Source organism: Acanthopagrus latus, chromosome 6 (assembly GCF_904848185.1).
Source record: "Acanthopagrus latus isolate v.2019 chromosome 6, fAcaLat1.1, whole genome shotgun sequence".
Taxonomy (NCBI): domain Eukaryota; kingdom Metazoa; phylum Chordata; class Actinopteri; order Spariformes; family Sparidae; genus Acanthopagrus; species Acanthopagrus latus.
Window position 1 is genome coordinate 27,257,007 of NC_051044.1, and position 11,097 is coordinate 27,268,103.

At 40.8% G+C, this 11,097-nt stretch overlaps 1 long non-coding RNA gene across 1 annotated transcript; it reads right to left on the reverse strand.

Moving 5' to 3' along the window:
* Positions 1 to 1,312: 1,312 nt before the first annotated feature.
* On the reverse strand, positions 1,313 to 10,588 carry LOC119021014. The gene is made up of 2 exons (XR_005075460.1): positions 10,290 to 10,588; positions 1,313 to 6,213 (listed from the first exon to the last, which is right to left on the reverse strand). It is a non-coding gene; the product is annotated as an uncharacterized LOC119021014 (long non-coding RNA).
* Positions 10,589 to 11,097: the final 509 nt, after the last annotated feature.

Genomic DNA, 11,097 nt, shown 5'->3' on the forward strand with positions numbered 1-11,097 from the left:
GGGCGGAACACATCCTCTGCACAAAGAGAACACACTCCACCGCTGCAGCTACCGGGACGCTCCTGAGATATGACGGGCAAACGAGAGCGATACAGTTTCATAGTTTCTCTCGGAGTGTAGTGGGAGACTACCTTCCTTATCCGTCCAATTATTCCACTATCTGACTCTGTGACTCCGCTCAAAAGTTAAAGTCCAAATCTGAGGAGAAACGGCTCTGAGACTAAGTCCAAAACCAGAGGCAAAACAGCTCAGAGACTAAGTCCAAATTTGAGACAAGACCGCTCAGAGACTAAGTCCAAAACAGAGGCGAGGCAGCAAGTCTTCAGTCCAAAAAGGTGTTTATTCCAAGAGAAGAGTTATAAATCCATGAGGTACCCCGGGGCAACTGAGAAATCTGCCCCGATCACCCTCTTTTATACCCGAGGTCCAGGTCACCAGTGCCCTCCTGGACCACCCCCCTTGTCATGATCACGCGAGACTGTCATCTTACTATTCTCATTTTTGTCTGACTTCCTTAAGGCCTACAAAGTGTCTCACCCAGGCCCCTATCTGTGGCCTTGAGTGAGCTGTAGCTGCACCTGCTGCTCCCCCAGTCCAGCCTTTATTATACCGGAAGCATCAAACCTTGGTCTTTCATCAGGCTCAAATTCCCTATTAATACAGAACTGCAAGTTGTATTCTCAAATCAATTTATATGCATGATCATGACCCTGTTTGTATCTGCCACTACAGTCCCCCCTTTGGTCCTTCTAAAAAGGACCAACACTTCAAACTTGAACATCAGGGAGTACAGTTGTCTTATCATCAAAACAGAAACAACAGCATGAGTATACTGTAAATAAAACACAATATACAGTTTCAAACAGCGTAAATGCAACCCCATCCTACGAGACTGATAATGAGTATCAACCCACAGGGAAGTGCTTCAACTATCAAGACGATAGTTGAGAGCTCTCCCTGAGCCATCTTCTGGACCAGCCCTCAAACAGATGACCCAGTGATATTCATTGACAGGTTTCTATTCTGACCTGGCAACATGACAGGGGAAACATCCTCTCCAATTAGCTGTTTATGAGAGGTAAAATGCCCCACCATGTGGCCCACCAGCTGACCTGTTCTGTTGGTGCAAACATAATATGTGTACATACAGCATTAAATCACACATTGTGGTTAACTCTTTGAAGGCACTCGTGACTGTGACACACGTGAATCAAACTCTTGATGAATTACACCATTCAACACCTCAAGGTTTGTTTTTAAGCATGCATAACTAGGTAACTCGTGCTCATGTGAATATATCATAGGTTTAAGATTTTTTTTTTTTTTTTTTTTTCAGAAAAGCACAAGATTACATAGACAAATTCTTAAACCCTTTAGAATTAGAATATTATCTAGACACACTTTGTAAAGATGATCCCTCTTTGGTCAGTTCAGCAAACATTAGATCAGTAATTATTAGATCATTGACGTAAAACTCTCATACCACCTTTTGTTTTTGTAAAAAAAATTTCTTCTGGTATTTTTCCAATGATCCAATTACATAACGACAGGTAAGAGCTCTATCCAATCTTAGCACCTGGACTTAAATGACACGCTTGGGTTATTTGTTAGCCTTGGTGACATATTACCCATGGTGTTGCCTTGGTTAGTGTGGCGGCCCTAAGGCCAACATTACACCAGAGTCCCTATGAACTTACTGGTTTCCTGTAAACCACACTGGTTTAATACATTTCTTGTGCTTTTTATGGCACTCAGCTTTCTGACGTGACCTTCACAAATGAGTGCCCGCTTTTCTTCATCAACACATTTACAACATTTGACTCTACATAACTATGTTGAATACAAGGGATCGTCGTACAATTGTCGGAACATAATTTATAAACCTGTCAGCCTGTCTCTCTCCTTGTACAGTAGTCTCTGTGTTGATAGCTCACCCTTCTTCCTGGAGGGTGCAGGCACTGACAGATACCTCTGCTCTGTTGTATCCATTTGGATTGTTCCTCTGCAGGAGTGGACAGCAACCTTAGCCAGGCTCACAGCCTTGCTGGCACATTTATCTAAATTACATTTTGACCTCTATCCATGATGTTGTCTTCCTAGCTGATTATCCACGGAGAGCTCATCCTGTAGTTGTGGTTGGGCTAATTGTTGAAGGGCTGGATTCACACATTTTTATGGTGGTAGCATTGCCCCCATTGGTGGCCGGATACCAGGTCTCATTGCTGCACTTCATTAGTCTCACCACGTCAGGTTGGTTGTGTTTCTCCAGGTTACATACACCAACTCGTCCTCGTGCTACACAGAAAAGGAAGATTAGTTTATCAAGTTTACATAGCTGTCATTGTTTTTAATTTTTCATTGGCATATTTGAGAGTTGGAACTCCATCTATCCAATTTCACTGCCATGTGCACTGCACAACAAGCAAGACATTCAGTTATATCCGAACAGTCACCTCTGTGACTTCCTGGCAGTGGTATTCTTTTGACGTTTGTAACGTACAATACACTCTTATTGGTCTTTTTCTGTGCTTCTTAGTTTGGCCAAATCTCTTTTTTCTCAGTTACTCTTTAGCCGAATCCATCTACTGGCTTCTAAAAGTTTCATTTTCTGATTGTTTCTGTGTCCTAACATGACGTGTTTGTGCGTATTACCTGTAATGTCACCATCCATTCTCTTGACAGTCAGTGGTGCGGGGTAGTCCCACCCAATGTTAACCTGGAGCGTTAGCTATTGTGCCATCGGTGGTTAGTGAACAACCATATGTGTCAGCTTTTACATACAGAAGATGTAGTAGTTCTCCCATTTTCACTATGCCCTTGTAATTGTGGCTAAGGTGACCATGGTAAGTGCACAGTTAACATGTGGTGTGTTAATAGTGGCACATGTCATTAGGACTTCTCTTTCTACCTCCCCCCTTGCGAAACCTGAAAGGGTTAGCACAAAAAGAAAGAAAACAAACAAATTAATCTGAGTCAGAGAACGCTCTGACTCTGGCCAGAATTCAGGCGTGGACGGGTGGTGTATATCTTGCAGGCCGGACGGTCCTGCACGTGCGCTTTCCAGGGTGTCACTGCCCGTGGTTGTGCTGGTGGCATCATCCTCGGCAGCCTCTCCGACACTACTATCAGTCTTTCACCTGTTGGAGGACACATCTGTAGATTTGAGTTAAACCCCATAAATAGTGCTGCTGAAGCGGTCCCTCTATAGGGCCCCTGCACTGTGGCAGTGGCATTGGGCATCCAGTGAGCATTTCATGCAGGGTTAGATGGGTTAGTCTGTTAGTTTGTGAGTGCATAGACATTAGTGCTAATGGCAAAGCATCTTCTCAGGTGAGTTTACCATTACCATCAGCCATGATTTTGGCTATTTTAGTTTTTGATATACCACTGGCATGTTCTACTGAACCTTGTGACTGTGGACATGTTATATGTATGTTTTTATTAGATGCTTGATGTTTCTGTAGTTAAAATGATGATTTTACTTCTTCTGTAACAGGTATGTGAACTTTGATGTGAAAATCATGATGCAATCAACACAGACACTTTATATATATGCTTTTTTGTAAAGGATCTCAGTATTTTCAACATCATTATATATCATTTCTAATATTTCAGTTCTAATATTAGCTTTGAATTTCTTTGTTATGAACACCCCATTTGGGCAATAGAGTAGGTTGGTCAAATGCTACTTGATTAACAACAGCCTTCTTCATCTCACACCCTGTAACTCCAAAGAACAGATCATAGCGTTTACTTGAATATAAACTGGCTTAAACTGTATTTGCAACACAATTGGTTATAATATTTGAAATAGCAGCTTATATGTAATCGTCGTAAATTGTATATATCACTTGCATATAGGTATTCACTTCAGACAACAACCACTAATGAGACAGCATGCTGAAAGGAGCTTGAAAAACAACAACAACAAAAAAATACACAACAAAACCTTGATGTACTAAAAAAGGAAAAGTTCACTGAGCTTGGACCCAGTCGACAGCGAGGAGAGAAAGGGAGGGTGATTACGTCACACCGGACGTGCAGTAGAGCGGGGGGCGCTAGCATCCCCCCTCTCACACACACCAGGGGAGGAGCAATGGAGCTGCAGTTTGAAACACAACTTTTCAGCACACAACTCCCTCAGCCATCAGCGAGATAGGAACCCGCTCTTAAAACAATATAAAACCTGCCCGGGGATGTGTCTCCTCGGCTGTAACCTCAACCGACCGTCACTTGGATTCCTTATCTCAACGACACTTTACACATGCATTTATAAACTCTTAGCCTGCACGAATAGTATTCATAAGTCAAAAACAACACACAAGAACAACCATCTCATAAATCACATTCAATACTAATATATCTATTAGCACACACATTTTAGACCAGAACTATCAAGTTTGTCTAATAACCTTCACATCGTTTGAGTACTGCAACACACTTAACCACTTATTAACAGTAATACAAAGCTCTTTAGAACAGCAAAAATGTCTCCAATGTCTGACAGTTACATCAGCACCAAATCACACAACACTGCAAAATAGCACAATTTATTTTAGGAAACACTAATTTTTCCAGTAGATTCTTCAACACACACTCAAGACACAGGTAGTTGACAACACACAGTCAACAACCTCATACACTACTTTTTTACTTTATTAAACCCCCATAAGAATGTTCGAACATTTATTGTTGGTTTAACTGAAACTTTTTTGTTGGTCTTCGATTTTTGTTAACAACTATTATCGTTGTTTATTTTCAGTTCAGATTGTTTTTTTTTTTGTGTGTGTTTTTTTCAGTTTTGGTTCTCGCATGCATTATTCTCACATTTCCTTTAATTTAGACTTTAATTTACCTTGCTTTTTGATTATTTATCCGATGTTTGCCGTCCATGGACTTAAGGCTGTATTTTAACCTGCATTTCTCTGTCCTACAAATACCCTTTTCTTTTCTCTTAGCCCAAATTGAAGAGTGCTCTTTTTTTTTTTTTTTTTTTAAATAAACACCATTTCAGAAATGTCTTATTTTCATGATTTTTTTTCTTTAAGGGACGTCTATGGTCTGGGAGGCCTAAAAGAATAAAAAAAAATGAATGAGAAAAAGCTCAATCTATGGACAACAATAGCCTGCTAAATCCAATAAGGCAATCATTTGTTTTCATTTGCGGTTTTGGAACAAAGTTGGACTGGAGAAGAAAACTATGGCATCCAAATCCATGAACAAAGTTTACCATTGATAGTGAAAGCAACCTTGAACTGTGAGTCAGGATAAACAGGAATGCTAGAATATGCATTTGTTAAATCAGTAACTGAAAACCCACAGTCATTACAGCATCTTAATTTATGACCCTAAAGTATTTTAAAAATCTCTCCCCCCCCCTTTTTTTTTTTTTTTTGGTTTCTTTTTCGGGCAAGATGGGGGAGGTACATGGTGAAATGAGAGAGTCAACAATGGCACCCTAATGAATGAGCAATGACCTTGACAGCCCTAGGGCTGAGTGGATATTTTCTTTAACCTAGTCTAACAGTCAACAACAGGATAACAACAGAATGTGCATCTTTTATATTTCTAAAAATCAAACTTGCTTAGAGCCCTAAAGCTATCAAATACTGCCAGAAAGCAAAGCTTAGACTTTAACATTCAATCAGTGTTTCCCTCTGTGTGTGTGTGTGTGTGTGTGTGTGTGTGTGTGTGTGTGTGTGTGTGTGTGTGTGTGTGTGTGTGTGTCTTGTGTATGTGCTGCTCAAAGTTCAGACCTCTGACCTCTGCTGTCTCCTTTGGCTGTGTCAAGGTGAATCCTGGGAAATGAACAGACACCTTTAGCTGGTGCATGTGGTCAGGATTCCTCTGGATCTCTCCCTTCTTGATGATTAAGCTCGGGGTTCCCATAACCTTACTTCTGCAGCATAGCTTATCTGGTCAGTGCTGTTGCACTTTCCTTGATAATTTGATACGGGCCCAGTCTCCTTTTCCTCTGGCTGTTGTGCAGTGCCTGCCATCTTTGTCCAGGACTCTGTGGCCCACCCGACTCCAGTCTTTGTGTCAGGTGATACCTCTGTAGCCTCCTTCAATTTGTTTGGCTGACATGGCCTGTGTATAAAACACTTCTGGATCTCAATGACAGTCTGCTTCCTTGTTTGCCTCAGCACGGGGTCGGGGAACATCATCCCCTCAGTGATCTCGACTCCGCAGTCAGTAGTCAGTAGAAGCTGGCTGGTGGAGAAAAAGGCTTTTTTGGAGAAGCAAGGTTAATTTGTGACTCATTTTAGAAGAGAGAAAGAGGGCTGAAAAGACAGGGTGTACTGGTTATCCTCCTCCCTCCTTCACAGAGTCATCCTGGGATGCCTGACCTTGTGTGGAGAAGGTATTGTTTAAAGGAGGGTTGTAGGTGTGGAGACAGCATGGAGGAGGTCAATTCCTAATTCTGGCCCTACATTGTTTCTTCTTTATGTTACTCAAACTCTATTTTCCCATTACCGTTTCAGTCCCACTACTGATTTTAAAAACTTGTCAGTCTACCTTTTTTTCTTTCCTGCTTTCCTGTTACCTTTTCTTTTAACATATTTTACACTATCTTAAACATTCTGTGCTTAATGTGCCTTTTACTGGAAGCACCCCATGGGTGACACAGTGCCAAAGTTGAACATTTTTAACCACATTATTTCCCCATTTGTCTGCCATTATTTCAGCAGAGCCTGTAAGAGGGTCAGATAGAGCTTATAAATTTCCGGTTTTGTTCCTTATGTTTTCAGCTGACTCACTGGGACAGATGTGCTTAAACTTTCAATGGACTTATCATTCAAACAAATTTCACAATCATTCTGCTCTTCCCATACAGTGTATGGATGGATCTCATCAACCACACACTAACTTTGGGTAACTTTTTGGTTTGTATGACACATTCGTTCCGAGCAACGCACCCCTGTAGTATACAGGCTGTATACTAGTCACTGAATGTCACCACAAAGTTTATTCTTTATACTTATTTCATATATTTATTTTCACTCATACACCCATTTTATTGTAGTGGGGCCTCATGTAATACTGTACTGTATCATATCATTATTACAGTATCTCATATTGTATCATATTATATTTTCTTCCTATTATATGCTATTATTTTCATTGTATTACCCTTTATCAGGTTTGCATAAGTCACTTCCTTTCAATTTCTTACTCACCTATAAGGATTATCTTATATCTTAAGAATGTTAGACTCAGTGTGATGAATCAGATCTCTTTAATGCATGCTGCATGTAGGGAAGGTCCAGACTGTTCTCTCCAGTCTTCCAAATGTTACTGACTTAAATACAACAGAGTGGAGGTCACATACTTTCACGGCACTTCATATCTTACTCCCTCTCAAAACGATAACCCCTCATGTAGAGATAATTGCCTCTTATATGACTTTCTGACACTCCAAATGGGAGTCTCTCCTCCTCCTCTCACATCCTGATCATATTCTTTACAGCACATTGATTACAAACCGGAAGAGTCTGTATTACCAACTTTCGTCAAATGCCATAATGTTTGACTGATTTCTTGCTCAGTTTCCAATGTCCAATTTCCTCATCATCAAAATATGTTTGTTCAAGCCAAAAATGCGTTCCGACACCTTGATTTTCCATGTCCCGTTTAGTGGCGCAATAGTCATCAGTAATTATTTTATTTTCATTTTTATGCTTGTATCTGTGTTATCACCCACCACTTCATCCTCATCATTCAATTTATTATCATATCATATTACTTTAATTTGCCTATAATTATCAGTTATTTTAATTACACTTCTCTTATTACTTACTATTCTTCTATTATTTACTATTCTGTTATTATTTACTATTTTCTTATTGTTTATTAAATATTATTATTACTATTATTATTAGCATCATTATTGTTGTCCGTCACCACTTCATCCCTTTTATGGGGTCGCAGGGTTTGTTACTGGAGCCAGTCGCAGTTATCTGTCTGGGTGAAGGCAGGGCACTCCCTGGACGAGTCATCAGCTCAGCGCAGGGCCCTCACTGATGGCAGAGGCTGCCACGCAAGGTGCCAACTGCACATCAGGAGAAATTTGGGGTTCAGTATCTTGTTCCGATGACGAGCCTACCTGCTCTACCTGCCGCCTATATTATTATTATTATTTATTACTTATTTGTCACAGCATCGATTTTAATGCTTGCTCTCTACTCCAAGTCTAAGTTCTCTGCTAAATGCAGAAGGTTTGGCTGAAGTCTAAATTGCAGCTGCCCTGACAGTGTCTCATTGTTTTCTGTGCTGGGCGCTGGCTGGTTTTCAAGGTCTCCCCTGATCTATTTTTGGGTTGTGTGAGTGTGTCCTGCTTCTGGCCCTCTGTCTCTCTCACTTCTACCGTAATTTTCCCCAGTATTCTCCCGTCTATTTCTCTTACTGGAAACTGTCTCGCTTCCTCCCCAGACGTGTATGGCGGTGGCAGTGACTGCGCTTTTAAGACTGGAGCGCTGGGCTTCGTTTTGTTCTGCTCCGTTTTTTGTTGTAGTGCCATTAGCTTCTGTGTTCCCTCTATTTTGAAGTACTGCAGCACATCTCTCTGTTCTGCGTGATTCATCTTCTTATTTTGATGCTTTTTATCATTTTTGAGGTCTTTTCTCCGTAATTCGGCCTCTATTCGGTCACAATAATTTAGGTCAAAGGTCCCTGCTAACGGCCACTTTGTGGCTCCAGAGGATACCCCGTGCCATCTTTTCATGCACTCCTGAATTTTTCTCTTTTGCGTTGGGTGTTTTAACATTACTAATTCTGCGGGTGTCAGTCCCGTCGGCCGCTTACTGTGTGTTATGCCCATCCTGTCGGACGCTGACTGGCACAGCTGGCGCTGCGTTACTTTTATCTTCTATTCTTTCTTCCTTGCTGCCGTTATCTTTTTTGGATTAGATTGCTCCTGCTCTGGCCTTCCGATTATTATTCTCTTTTTTTATTTAAACAATTTAACTGTTTACTTACGTATTTTTGTCAAAGAACAAAAAACAATTTCTTCTACTACAATTATCTATTTCTTTTAATTTGTCCTGCCTCACTTGTTCTATTTTATTATTTACACGGTACCTTACTCCTCTATTTTACATTCATGCATTTTTTTTTTTCAGTTTTCACACTTTATGTACATATTTTTACAAAGGCCTTATATTATTTTCTTCTCTTCTACTCTACAGCTATTTCACTATAACAGCCCTCTTTCATAGGCGCTGTTCTTGGATCCGCATTATCTTTTTATCGCTCCAGAGAGGGCACAGCGATTTTGGCTTCCCCGCCAAACAGAACTTCATGCGCGTCTAAATCATTCCTGAGAGGGCACAATGATTATTCGTAAGACCGCCAGTTCTCTTGACCCTTCCCCCGGGTCGAATGAGCTCTTTGTTCAAATCTCACAACACAACAACACCTTATTTAACGACTTACAACAACAACAACAACAACAACAACAACTACAGATTAGACTTGTAGTTCTTTCGGCCCTCTTCACGGGCCGCTACAACCTCTTACTATAGTCTCAAACCACAATAACAATTTATTAGCGACTTCTGCAGATTTCCACAATACCACTTTATCACCGACTTCCTCGGATAACAACAACGATAACAACCGATAAGACACTCAGACAACAATAACAACTTGTTCCGACATCAACGCGCATTTTATCTTCAACTTATCTGTCCCGTCTCCTTACACTCCACAGCTCGAGCTATTTGTTTTAACAGATAACTGCTTAGTGCAGTTTCCTTGTGCCATTATTCTCAGTACTGCCACATATTTTACAACATACCACACCATTCCACTTCCAAGACTCAGACACATACAGATCCACATGCAAATTAACATGTTAAAAAGCATTCTCTCACATTTATCCATCCCTCTTCATACATACTTTGTTTTATCATTAAAAGGTGGTTAGGGCAAGCTATGCATGAACATTATTTATCAGACATAATTCGCTGCGCACATGAACTGACTTGACTAAATCATACTTTTACATAAACATACATGAAACATACATATATAATTATCAATCACACATACTCACAATTTTGGCCTGAAGGCCGCTGCCATGCCTCTTAAATACTTCAATTCAGGTTATTACTTTTTTATTTTTTTATACAACCAAAACTAATAATAATAACAATACTTAAAATTACTTATTAATTTTTATAAAGGAAAATTTACAATAATAATTTAATTAAATTTACCTTAATTTAATTTTTATTTTTCATAATTCTCAGTCTTAGGTTCTTTTGGAGAGGTTTTTAGAACAATACCTGAGACTTGGGGCTGGGAAGGAGTAGACGGTATCACTCGTAAATGAAGAAAAGATATAAATATATCCCTTAATGGTGTATGTGGGGCGCGCCTGAGATCCGCCGTCCCGTCCCTCCCGGTCCGCCGCCGCAGGCTGTGTACCGGGCCGCTCCTCCTGGCTAGCTCGCCAAAATGTAGTGGGAGACTACCTTCCTTATCCGTCCAATTATTCCACTATCTGACTCTGTGACTCCGCTCAAAAGTTAAAGTCCAAATCTGAGGAGAAACGGCTCTGAGACTAAGTCCAAAACCAGAGGCAAAACAGCTCAGAGACTAAGTCCAAATTTGAGACAAGACCGCTCAGAGACTAAGTCCAAAACAGAGGCGAGGCAGCAAGTCTTCAGTCCAAAAAGGTGTTTATTCCAAGAGAAGAGTTATAAATCCATGAGGTACCCCGGGGCAACTGAGAAATCTGCCCCGATCACCCTCTTTTATACCCGAGGTCCAGGTCACCAGTGCCCTCCTGGACCACCCCCCTTGTCATGATCACGCGAGACTGTCATCTTACTATTCTCATTTTTGTCTGACTTCCTTAAGGCCTACAAAGTGTCTCACCCAGGCCCCTATCTGTGGCCTTGAGTGAGCTGTAGCTGCACCTGCTGCTCCCCCAGTCCAGCCTTTATTATACCGGAAGCATCAAACCTTGGTCTTTCATCAGGCTCAAATTCCCTATTAATACAGAACTGCAAGTTGTATTCTCAAATCAATTTATATGCATGATCATGACCCTGTTTGTATCTGCCACTACAGGAGGTACTTGTGACATGT